At 44.1% G+C, this 13,609-nt stretch overlaps 1 long non-coding RNA gene across 1 annotated transcript; it reads right to left on the reverse strand.

Annotated features, from left to right (window-relative positions):
• Nucleotides 1-285: 285 nt before the first annotated feature.
• Nucleotides 286-11,788, reverse strand: LOC119850779. Its single transcript, XR_005291015.1, has 2 exons — nt 11,727-11,788; nt 286-672 (listed from the first exon to the last, which is right to left on the reverse strand). It is a non-coding gene; the product is annotated as an uncharacterized LOC119850779 (long non-coding RNA).
• Nucleotides 11,789-13,609: the final 1,821 nt, after the last annotated feature.

Consider the following 13,609-nt stretch of genomic DNA (forward strand, 5'->3'; position numbering starts at 1 on the left):
GAGTTATGTGCCTAAATATCTTTCATAATCTGGGCTTTAGGGCCTGATTCTCCACTGCCCTGCAACTTCTGTAGTCCTCCCTCTGGGAAAAAGGCAGTGTTGCCAACCATTGTGGTTTTATCAAAGTCTTGCAGTATTTGATGATGCTGTTAAAGCCTCAGCTCTTGGAGGCATGTGATTATGTGAGACTCATTTTACAGTTTTATTTTTTGTTTTTAATTTTTTTTCATCATGGTTGTGCAGAAAAGCTTGAAAACGTGAAACATGAAGACTCAACACCAGAAGGCAAATGAAAAGAACCCCAAATTTATTATTTTTTAAATCTCATGCTTTTAAGCCAATCTCATGATTTTGGGGGGCCTGTGCCAAAGTGAATAATGTTGTGTAAAATGTTACCAGTGTGTGTATAACATGGTCATTGGCAAGGGTAACTTGTTTTACTTTAATAAATTTAGTTGAGAGAGGGAGCAAATATTGCCGGGGCTGAGATTAGTGACATATTAAGTTTGGTGCTTAAATGCTCCCTTGACATAATTTTCTTCTTCAACCTAATAGACTCCTGTTTATGACCCACTCCCAAATCATTGCTCTTCCTGTCCAGTCCTGGCCCTTTAAAACACATCAGGAGATTTCTTGTCCATTAGGTGAATTCCACTGAACACCACTGGGTTCCTGTAAAAATAAAAAAGATACTTCATTCTTGCAGGACAGGAGGAAATTTAAAGGGTCAGGACTGTAGATGAGCCAGGCCAGTGTTAGATTTCACAGAATACACACAGAGAAGTTGGATAAAAACCTAAAATACTCTTGCTCGAAGGTTGCAATGTAACACTACTTTATTTCTTAGACTTCAGAACCTTGGCACAAAAGGACCTAAAACAGAGAGAGAGACAGAACAGGCTGCTTCCAAAGGCAGCGATGTACAATTCATCCCCCTTACTCAAAGCTTGCTGGCGCAGACTGACTCTGATTTCATGCTTCCCTACAGAGCCATCTGCTGCAAGCAGAACCAGGAAGACCCCTAAGAATTTAAAGTGATAGATCACAATTTTAACTGAGTTTTCAATACACCACAAAGAAGGGCTCTGTGGGGCTCTCATTAAATAAGTTGCACAGGCAGTGCATTGTTAGCTTTTCTATGGTTATTCAGCTCTGGATAACATCTCTGGAGGGGTCTTTTGCACTGTCTAGATTAAATTAAACATAACGTGCAAGTATTTCATTTGATTAAGGAGACACAGGGACAGATTCTTGGCCTTGCTCTCCAGCTGTTTTGTGCCTATCCTGCTGTGCAAGGAAGCCTTCATCTTGGTGGATCCACCACTCTTGAGTGTTCTCAAAAGATTTTGTTGTTGTTCCTATGCCCCAGCAATCTCCAGCTGTTGGAGTGGCCCTGTGATACTCTGGGCAGCCAGGCATATATTAGAGCAGCCCTGAAACTGCACTAAATTATGCTGCAGAGCTCCTTGGTCGCCAGGATCAGAAAGAAGGGGCATACAAATGGTTCAAAGCCTCCTTGCCCCCATGCAATCGCAGTCATCCACCAAAGTACCTGACCAAGAGTGGTTACCGTGACACCATCTAACAGACCAACAACAAGTGATGTATCTCTTCTCCTCCTACAGAACAAAATATACTGCAATTTTATAGTTGGGATTAAATGTTTAAAAGCCAGGACATTAAATAATTATGACACTTTGCCCTTCTATTGGGCCATTCACTGAGTATCTCCAATACATGTGTATCGATTAACAAAATTCTGGACTTCAGGGGTCCCCTTCTTTAGAGTCTGATCCTGCAGCTGCCCTATGTATAAAATTCCCACTGAAGTCAATGAGAGTTGTGCACCTGGAGCAACTGCACAACTAGACTGTTAGGTGTTGGAACCCTTTGGGTAGTAGAGCTCCTTATTAATATTTGTGCTTATTTCTAGAGAGAGGCCCAAACCATAAAGCCTGCATCCATGCAGCTTCTGTACTTCCACGAAGTTGGCCAGATCCCAGGTTTTACTTGTCTATTACAGAGTTAGATCTCATCTGCATAGTTCAGAAGCAGGCCCAGATCCAAACTCATTTCACATCTTGGGAATTGGCAAAGGTGACGCCAGAAAATGTAGTGGCACAGAGATCTCCTCCTGGTGGTAAATGGCAAGAGAAGGAAGAAACTCTTGATAAAACCACACCAAGTGGAAGAGCTGTAAAGCTGCCTAGTCATTTCAAAGACTGTATGGTTCATTGAAATCACTCAGTTTCTAGTATGGGAAGAGCGATGTTATACGACTGCTGTAAATATATAAAGAGCTAACAGATGAAGTGCCATAGATGGAGCTCAGGAATATACAGTGTAGCTCTTTGGTTTTGTAGGACCAATACAACTTGTTACCACGGGTATTGCAAATGGCTTCCTTTGTGCAGCTCTTTACACCAGCTTCAACAGATGTGATTTTGTGCCCATGTCTATTTATCTGTAACATAAACTGACAAAAGCTCTTTCTGTGCCACCTGCTCCTAATCTTATTTCAGGGCTTTGGCTTTGTACTGAAGTATTTAAATAAAAAGAACTATGTTAGCCTGGGTCACGCTGATTAGAATTTACAAGAAGCTACCTTACTCTTAGAACATCCCTGTTGATTAGTAATCATAAAATTCAAAAACCAGTAGGAGAACACTTCAAGCTCTCTGGCCACTCAGTAAAAGACTTAAGGGTGGCAATTTTGCAATAGAAAAGCTTCAAAAACAGACTCCAAGGAGAAACTGCTGAGCTTGAATTAATATGCAAACTAGATACCATTAGCTTGGGTTTGAATAGAGACTGGGAGTGGCTGGGTCATTACACATATTGAATCTATTTCCCCATGTTTCAGAGTAGCAGCCGTGTTAGTCTGTATTCGCAAAAAGAAAAGGAGGACTTGTGGCACTTTAGAGACTAACAAATTTATTAGAGCATAAGCTTTCGTGAACACAGTGCCATCCTCAGCCTCAGAAACAACTCTGACATCATAATCAAAAAGGCTGACAAAGGAGGTGCTGTCGTCATCATGAATAGGTCGGAGTATGAACAAGAGGCTACTAGGCAGCTCTCCAACACCACTTTCTACAAGCCATTACCCTCTGATCCCACTGAGAGTTACCAAAAGAAACTACAGCATTTGCTCAAGAAACTCCCTGAAAAAGCACAAGAACAAATCCGCACAGACACACCCCTAGAACCCCGACCTGGGGTATTCTATCTGCTACCCAAGATCCATAAACCTGGAGATCCTGGACGCCCCATCATCTCAGGCATTGGCACCCTGACAGCAGGATTGTCTGGCTATGTAGACTCCCTCCTCAGGCCCTTCGTTACCAGCACTCCCAGCTATCTTCGAGACACCACTGACTTCCTGAGGAAACTACAGTCCATTGGTGATCTTCCTAAAAACCCCATCCTAGCCACTATGGATGTAGAAGCCCTCTACACCAACATTCCACACAAAGATGGACTACAAGCCGTCAGGAACAGTATCCCCAATACTGTCACGGCTAACCTGGTGGCTGAACTTTGTGACTTTGTCCTGACACATAACTATTTCACATTTGGTGACAATGTATACCTTCAAATCAGCGGCACTGCGATGGGTACCCGCATGGCCCCACAGTATGCCAACATTTTTATGGCTGACTTAGAACAACGCTTCCTCAGCTCTCGTCCCCTAATGCCCCTACTCTACTTGTGCTACATTGATGACATCTTCATCATCTGAACCCATGGAAAAGAAGCTCTTGAGGATTTCCACCATGATTACAACAATTTCCATCCCACCATCAACCTCAGCCTGGACCAGTCCACACAAGAGATCCACTTCCTGGACACTACGGTGCTAATAAGCGATGGTCACATAAACACCACCCTATATCGGAAACCTACTGACCGCTATTCCTACCTACATGCCTCTAGCTTTCATCCAGATCATACCACTCGATCCATTGTCTACAGCCAAGCTCTACGATATAACCGCATTTGCTCCAACCCCTCAGACAGAGACAAACACCTACAAGATCTCTATCATGCATTCCTACAACTACAATACCCACCTGCTGAAGTGAAGAAACAGATTGACAGAGCCAGAAGAGTACCCAGAAGTCACCTACTATAGGACAGGCCCAACAAAGAAAACAACAGAACGCCACTAGCCATCACCTTCAGCCCCCAACTAAAACCTCTCCAATGCATCATCAAGGATCTACAACCTATCCTGAAGGACGACCCATCACTCTCACAGATCTTGGGAGACAGGCCAGTCCTTGCTTACAGACAGCCCCCCAATCTGAAGCAAATACTCACCAGCAACCACACACCACACAACAGAACCACTAACCCAGGAACCTATCCTTGCAACAAAGCCCGTTGCCAACTCTGTCCACATATCTATTCAAGGGATACCATCATAGGGCCTAATCACATCAGCCACACTATCAGAGGCTCGTTCACCTGCGCATCTACCAATGTGATATATGCCATCATGTGCCAGCAATGCCCCTCTGCCATGTACATTGGCCAAACTGGACAGTCTCTACGTAAAAGAATGAATGGACACAAATCAGACGTCAAGAATTATAACATTCAAAAACCAGTTGGAGAACACTTCAATCTCTCTGGTCACTCGATCACAGACCTAAGAGTGGCTATACTTCAACAAAAAAGCTTCAAAAACAGACTCCAACGAGAGACTGCTGAATTGGAATTAATTTGCAAACTGGATACAATTAACTTAGGCTTGAATAGAGACTGGGAATGGATGAGTCATTACACAAAGTAAAACTATTTCCCCATGGTATTTCTCCCTCCCACCCCACCCCCCACTGTTCCTCTGATATTCTTGTTAACTGCTGGAATTAGCCTACCTTGCTTGTCACCATGAAAGGTTTTCCTCCTTTCCCCCCCCTGCTGCTGGTGATGGCTTATCTTAAGTGATCACTCTCCTTACAGTGTGTATGATAAACCCATTGTTTCATGTTCTCTGTGTGTGTGTATATAAATCTCTCCTCTGTTTTTTCCACCAAATGCATCCGATGAAGTGAGCTGTAGCTCACGAAAGCTTATGCTCTAATAAATTTGTTAGACTCTAAGGTGCCACAAGTACTCCTTTTCTATTTCCCCATGTTAGAATCATAGAATCATAGAATATCAGGGTTGGAAGGGACCCCAGAAGGTCATCTAGTCCAACCCCCTGCTCAAAGCAGGACCAAGTCCCAGTTAAATCATCCCAGCTAGGGCTTTGTCAAGCCTGACCTTAAAAACCTCTAAGGAAGGAGATTCTACCACCTCCCTAGGTAAGTTAAGTTAAGTTAAGTTAATGTTAAGTATCCTCACACCTTCTTGTCAACTGTCTAAATGGGCCATCCTGATTATCACTACAAAAGTGTTTTTCTCCTGCTGATAATAGCTCATCTTAATTAATTAGCCTCTTACAGTTTGTATGGCAACTTCCACCTTCTCTGTATATGTATATATATATATATATATATATATATATCTTCTTACTATATGTTCCATTCTATGCATCTGATGAAGTGGGCTGTAGCCCACGAAAGCTTATGCTTTAATAAATTTGTTAGTCTCTAAAGTGCCACAAGTACTCCTGTTCTTTTTATCTAATCTAAAGTATTCAGCAAGCTCTAATTACCATAAGATCCAGATATCAGATAAGGTTCTCTGAGAAAGTAACTTAGCAGTTGCCACTTTAAAAGAAAGCAAGGTCTCTAGAAGCACTCTGGAGCCCTTTCAATGTGAAACTTTAGGATCCTGTAGGGAAACAAAAGAGGAGGGTTCTGAAGCTCTTGGGTTTCACATGGTTGGTATGAAAAGTAAGCAATTTCCTTCGCTCGTCAAGGCATGTGAATGTTTAGGAAGCAGGACGCTCCTTGAAGTCAATGGGAGTTGTGCAATGGATTTTACTGACAACAAGCAAAATCAGGCATTTAGCACATGAGGTGAGAGGCTGTTCTGGACTGACTAAAAGTGCAGCATGGCCCTCACAGTCTAGGCAGAGTGATAGGCTCTGGTGGTGGCTAATCTTGGGGTGCTCTGTGACCCCTAGCATAATTTAGACATCCCTTGGGGCCTGTCTACATTACAACAATTTCCCTGGGCTGCTCTTTTGGCTGCCAGAATCACTCACTGCAGTGCTGCATACTGCAGATTCACCCTTCTCACTCCTAGCTTGGAGGAGCTGTATGGCTGTCTGCCTCAGTTCCTGTACAGGGGCAATCCCTGGCCGGTGTATAGGGTTTTTAGAGCCTCTTTACGCTTCTTCGACCTTTTCTACATGGTGTAAAAGGCCTGGAATCATTTGTGGGAGTAGGAGACAAAGGGAGTATCAGAGGGAGCTGAAGTGCGTCAGGGCTTGAGCAAGGGAGCTGCAAAATGTTAGAGATGAGACGTAGGCTAGGATGGAACCATGCAGGTCTTTGAAGGGGAGGAATCTGAATGTGATAGGGAAGGAGACTGGAAGCCAGTTAGACACTTACTTGAGAAGGAGGTGAGAAGTGTATGTCAATTTCATGGTTTCATGTTCCATCCAATATGTTAGTTCTTAAACAACATATTCTCTCTCTCTACTTTAAGGTCTGGCATTTCACTCATGGACACTTGATTGTATACTGAATGTTTTAGCAGGTGACACATTTAGTTAGTAGGTAGTAGCTGATGCATGATGCATCTTTTGAACAGGTATTATATTGGACTCAGTAGATAATAGTTTATAACAGTTGACTCACTAAGTGATGTGCCTGATTTAATCATATATCTGGCTCAACAAATTATGTGTCAGCATCAATAGATGACATCTCTTGGTTAGTAAATGATGTATCTGATTCAGTAACTGATCCCTCTTCCTCAATATCTGGATCATTAGGTGAGACATCTGCTTCTCTAAATTATCTCTTCTACTGAGTGATTATACTGTATCAACGTCACCTCACTTTGTAAGTGAGAGTTGTGTGTATATGCCAGGGTTCTATTTCACTAGTTACTGTATTTGTTTCAGTGCAATGCAGTCACATGCTTTTAGAATTTTGAAATGAATGGTTCTTTGTAATAACATTCTCTAGGGAAGGAAAGGAAAGAAAAGAGTTTTAAGAAAAAAAAGAGTTCTAAAGTTTTGAGAGAGAGAGAGAGAGAGAGAGTCTTGGACCCAATCCTGCAATCAGATCTGTGTGAGCAGTTCCAATTAACATCAGAAAGGCTCATTGCTGGCACAAGAATGCACCCCATGGATCTGAATGCAGACTTAGGACCTCTCTATTTAATTGCCTTAATTTTTGCCCAGTCCAACCAGTATGTACTTCTGTGTTTCCCAGACTTCTGAAATATAAGCCTCCTTCTTCAGGAAAGTGAAACCAATTTGGAATCCCCTACAGCCTTGCCTTGTGTTGTTAAAGTGCTACCCATTTCAATGGATACATTTCCTGCTTCCCCAAACAGGGAAGCATCGATAATGATCTTCATAATCTATTTTTTTTCTTACTTGCTTAGATGAGCAGTAAAATATTCAACAATATGGATGGTGACAGTTAAAGAGCCATCACTGGCATCTGAGTTAACACTGATGGCAGTTCATACCATAGAGCTGTTATTTCAGGCTCTCTGCTAACTCAGGCAGCCATCTCCATGCCAGCTGCAGTTTTGATGAGTTTTATTTGCAACTATAATAGCTTAGAGGTTTACTTAAAAAACAAAAACCTCACACCAGACTATATACATCTGTCCATTCCATAGAATCATAGAATATCAGGGTTGGAAGGGACTTTAGGAGGTCATCTAGTCCAACCCCCTGCTCAAAGCAGGACCATCCCCAACTAAATCATCCCAGCCAGGGCTTTATCAAGCCTGACCTTAAAAACCTCAAAGGAGATTCCACCAGCTCCCTAGGTAATGCATTCCAGGGCTTCACCACCCTCCTAGTGAAAAAGTTTTTCCTAATATCCAACCTAAACCTCCCCCACTGCAACTTGAGACCATTACTCCTTGTTCTGTCATCTGCTACCATTGAGAACAGTCTAGATCCGTCCTCTTTGGAATCCGCTTTCAGGTAGTTGAAAGCAGCTATCAAATCCCCCCTCATTCTTCTCTTCCACAGACTAAACAATCCCAGTTCCCTCAGCCTCTCCTCATAAGTCATGTGTTCCAGTCCCCTAATCATTTTTATTGCCCTCCACTGGATGCTTTCCAGTTTTTCCACATCCTTCTTGTAGTGTGGGGCCCAAAACTGGACCCAGTACTCCAGATGAGGCCTCACCAATATCGAATAGAGAAGAACGATCACGTCCCCCGATCTGCTGGCAATGCCCCTACTTATACAGCCCAAAATGCCGTTAGCCTTCTTGGCAACAAGGACAAACTGTTGCCTCATATTCAGCTTCTCGTCCACTGTAACCCCTAGGTCCTTTTCTGCAGAACTGCTGCCTAGCCATTCGGTCCCTAGTCTGTAGCGGTGCATGGGATTCTTCTGTCCTAAGTGCAGGACTCTGCACTTGGCTTTGTTGAACCTCATCAGATTTCTTTTGGCCCAATCCTCTAATTTGTCTAGGTCCTTCTGTATCCTATCACTACCCTCCAGCGTACCTACCACTCCTCCCAGTTTAGTGTCATCTGCAATCTTGCTGAGGGTGCAGTCCACGCCATCCTCCAGATCATTAATGAAGATATTGAACAAAACCGGCTCGAGGACCGACCCTTTGGGCACTCTCTGCTTGATACCAGCTGCCAACTAGACATGGAGCCTTTGATCACTACCCATTGAGCCCAACAATCTAGCTAGCTTTTTATCCACCTTATCATCCATTCATCCAGCCCATACTTCTTTAACTTGCTGGCAGGAATACTGTGGAAGATCGTGTCAAAAGCTTTGCTAAAGTCAAGGAATAACACATCCACTGCTTTCCCCTCATCCACAGAGCCAGTTATCTTGTCATAGAAGGCAATTAGATTAGTCAGGCATGACTTGCCCTTGGTGAATCCATGCTGACTGTTCCTGATCACTTTCCTCTTCTCTAAGTGCTTCAGAATTGATTCCTTGAGGACCGGCTCCATGATTTTTCTAGGGATTAAGGTACGGCTGACTGGCCTGTAGTTCCCCGGATCCTCTTTCTTTCCTTTTTTAAAGATGGACACTACATTAGCCTTTTTCCAGTCATCTGGGACCGCCCCTCTCCCCCCCCACCCGATCACCATGAGTTTTCAAAGATAATGGCTAATGGCTCTGCAATCACATCCACCAACTCCTTTAGCACCCTCAGATGCAGCACATCCAGCCCCATGGACTTGTGCTCATCCAGTTTTTCTAAATGCCCCTATGTTGGCTTCTTTCATGCTCCTCCAGGAGGTTGCAAACCATATTTGGGGAAACACTGATGTACTTCATAAGTACCAGAATTTAATAAATAAAAATAATTAAAATATTTTCCTCCTCATTTAGAAATCTGTTCTGTCTGGTTCAACCTTTTCCTCTGAAATGTGGGTCAAGCCATGTTTCATGTATATCAGAGGGGATGGCATGGTGGCCTAAGTTTCAGGTTTGTATTGGCTAGGTTCACTGGATCCATAGATATCACTCTCCGTAATGTTGTCTCAGCTCTTTGTTTTTCTGGGACAAAAAATCTGATCTCCTTTGAGAGCTGGGTAGGACCGTTTGGTCAAAATTAAAGTTCCGTCTGCTTTTCACAGACAAAAAACATCATAGTGCTTGACTTTGCTAAAGTTTGCTCTGGTGTCCTTAGTCAAAAAATCCCCTCCTCCACTATTATTTAGCACACCTCTGCCCTGATTGTCTAACTAGCTGCTACCCTCCACCCCAGAAGTAGCTATATTTAAGTGCTGAAGGGGTTCCTGGTTTTGTATGCTGAGCATGATCCATTGTCCACTGAAATCAAAAGGAGCTTTCGCATTGTTTTCAAAAGAGGCTTGGGCCCATAGGTTGTTTGTTAAGAGCTTTGGTATCCCTATAGATAAACAGCACTATATACATATAAGACACTACTTAGCTTCTCTTGCCTCTATTTTATTTATTCTGAAGGGCATCTGTATGTTTTTTTTCTGTACTCAGTCCATGGTGTTTCATTTGCCTAAAGATTTAATTCATCTTGTATATTAGTGTTTTGGAAGGACAGGGCTATACCAGGGTTAATTATGTATCACTGTCACTGATGCAGCTGCCTGGATAGTAAATCTAATTGTCAGGTTCCAGAGAGGTGGAATTTAGCCAATCTCGTCTTTATTTATTCTCTCCAACATTGCTCTCTGCCACTCCAAAAGTCCCTTCGATTAAGGCACACCATTAATACTGTTTTCCTGCGGCAATTTCTCTCATGTTTTCAGCTCTGATAAAGGAACCACCACTCTTTCATTGCCCCCTTCCAAGGCACGTTCACCTTTGTGATGGTCTTGAGTGATAAGAATTGAGAAATCAGTTTTGCACCATTAATTCTGCCTCCTGTCCAGAGCTTTTATGCCCCTTCTGCAATTCCATTTGCATGGACCTTTTTAATAGCATGAAGCTTTCACTGGATCTTTCTAAGAAAAGAACTGGAGGATACTTGAGCTATTTTCTCCTGCACTTTTGAGTCCAAGTAGAATGTGATTACAATGACTCTGAATATTAACTTTTTGTGACAAAGGTCCAGATCATCCCTCTCTTGAGGAAATGCTCTGGAGGAGGAAATTTACACAAGGGTCTCCTCACTGAGATCCCACCTTATTGTCCCCAAAAGGGGCAAGGTTTGCCTCTCCCTGTGGAAAAGGCCACTGGGCTGGTCTCCAAACCTGGCAGAATCCCAGAGATTCTAGATTGGTGCTCCCCAGCTCCTGACAGCATGGCTCAAGGACTCTCCAGGCTGCAATTGCCTCTGGGATCCCAAGTGAGGGCAAGCTGTATTATCTTCTGACTAAACCGTGTAGGGCTGGAAGTAGGACATTGTGCATTTCTCCCAATCCCTGCTCCAGTCATGACCACTCTTACCCAGTCTTCACCCCCTCCATCAGCATAGAGGCTGAGCAGAGGGGCATCTGCAGGGATCATGGTGCAATGTAGGGGTAAGCCCTTTTCCCATGCAGAATGGGGATTATCCATATGCACCTCCCTGTGTGGATTTGGGGGAACAGTCTAGTCCATGGGCTGTTTCTAAATGTTATTGGGAAAAAAATAGTATTATCTTTTGAAATTCACAGCCTCAATCCTTATCAGTGTCTGCAATTAGGAACTAGGAGTGGCTTGAATTGCCATCTGAGGGAGCCACTGATATTGTCAGAGTGAAAATGAAGTGAAATTGAAAGGAAAAGCAGCAAAAATATTTCAAGCAGATTCTATTTTAACCCCCTTTCTAATCTAATGAATGGTCCCCTCCCTCACTTACTTCTCTTACCCCCTAGCCCTGATCTACACTAGGCGTTGAGGTCGAATTTAGCAGCATTAAATCGATTTAACCCTGCACCCGTCCACATGACAAAGCCCTTTTTTCGACTTAAAGGGCTCTTAAAATCGATTTCCTTCCTCCACCCCCGACAAGGGGATTAGTGCTGAAATCGGTTTTGCTGGGTCGATTGGGGTGCTGTGGATGCAATTAGACGGTATTGGCCTCCGGGAGCTATCCCAGAGTGCTCCATTGTGACCGCTCTGGACAGCACTCTCAACTCAGATGCACTGACCAGGTAGACAGGAAAAGGCCCGCAATCTTTTGAATTTCAATTACCTGTTTGGCCAGTGTGGCAAGCTGCAGGTGACCGTGCAGAGCTCATCAGCAGAGGTGACCATGATGGAGTCCCAGAATCGCAAAAGATCTCCAGCATGGACCGAACGGGAGATACGGGATCTGATCGCTGTATGGGGAGAGGAATCCGTGCTATCAGAACAACGTTCCAGTTTTCAAAATGCCAAAACATTTGTGAAAATCTCCCAGGGCATGAAGGACAGAGGCCATAACAGGGACCCGAAGCAGTGCCATGTGAAACTTAAGGAGCTGAGGCAAGCCTACCAGAAAATCAGAGAGGCAAATGGCCCCTCCGGGTCAGAGCCCCAAACATGCCGCTTCTATGATGAGCTGCATGCCATTTTAGGAGGTTCAGCCCCACTACCCCAGCCGTGTTTTTTGACTCCTTCAATGGAGATGGAGGCAACACGGAAGCAGGTTTTGGGGATGAGGAAGACGATGATGATGAGGTTGTAGATAGCTTACAGCAAACAAGCGGAGAAACCGGTTTTCCTGACAGCCAGGAATTTTTTCTCACCCTGGACCTGGAGCCAGTACCCCCCGAACCCACCCAAGGCTGCCTCCTGGACCCACCAGGCAGAGAAGGGACCTCTGGTGAGTACCTTTTAAAATAGTATACATGGTTTAAAAGCCAGCATGTTTAATGATTAATTTGTCCTGGAATTCGTTGCTCTCCTGGATGTACTCCCAAAGCCTTTGCAAAAGGTTTCTGGGGAGGGCAGCCTTATTCCATCCACCATGGTAGGACACTTTACCACTCCAGGCCAGTAGCACGTACTCGGGAATCATTGTAGAACAAAGCATTGCAGTATATGTTTGCTAGCGTTCAAACAACATCCATTCTTTATCTCTCTGTATTATCCTCAGGAGAATATCATTCATGGTCACCTGTTTGAAATAGGGTACTTTTCTTAAGGGGACATTCAGAGGTGCCCGTTCCTGCTGGGCTGTTTGCCTGTGGCTGAACTGAAATGTTCCCCGCTGTTAGCCACAGGGAGGGGCTAGCCACGTGGTGGGGGAAGGCAAAATGCGACCTTGGAATGAAAGCACATGTGCTATGTATGTAATGTTAACAGCAAGGTTTACCGTGAAAGAGTGTACCCATTGTTCTATAAAATGTGTCTTTTTAAATACCACTGTCCCTTTTTTTTTCCTCCACCAGCTGCATGTGTTTCAAGGATCACAGTATCTTCTCCTTCCCAGAGGCTAGCGAAGATTAGAAGGTGAAAAAAAACGCACTCGCGATGAAATGTTCTCTGAGCTCATGCTGTCCTCCCACACTGACAGAGCACAGATGAATGCTGGAGGCAGACAATGTCAGAGTGCAGGAAAACAAAAATGTCCAGGAGGAGAGGTGGCAGGCTGAAGAGAGGGCTGAAGCTAGAAAGGTGGCAGCAGCGTGATGAGAGGAGGCAGGATTCAATGCTGAGGCTCCTGGAGGATCAAACTAATATGCTCCAGCGTATGGTTGAGCTGCAGGAAAGGCAGCAGGAGCACAGACCGCCGCTACAGCCCCTGTGTAACCAACCGCCCTCCTCCCAAAGTTCCATAGCCTCCTCACCCAGACGACCAAGAACGCGGTGGGGGGACCTCTGGCCACCCAGCCACTCCAGCCCAGAGGATTGCCCAAGCAACAGAAGGCTGGCATTCAATAAGTTTTAAAGTTTTAAACTTTTAAAGTGCTGTGTGACTTTGTTCTTCCTTTCTCCACCACCCCTCCTGAGCTACCTTGGTAATTATCCCCCTATTTGTGTGAAGAATTAATAAAGAATGCATGAATGTGAAGCAACAATGACTTTATTGCCTCTGCAAGCAGTGATCGAAGGGAGGTGGGGAGGGTGGTTAGCTTACAGGGAAGTAGAGTG

This window comes from Dermochelys coriacea, chromosome 1 (genome assembly GCF_009764565.3).
Source record: "Dermochelys coriacea isolate rDerCor1 chromosome 1, rDerCor1.pri.v4, whole genome shotgun sequence".
Lineage (NCBI taxonomy): Eukaryota > Metazoa > Chordata > Testudines > Dermochelyidae > Dermochelys > Dermochelys coriacea.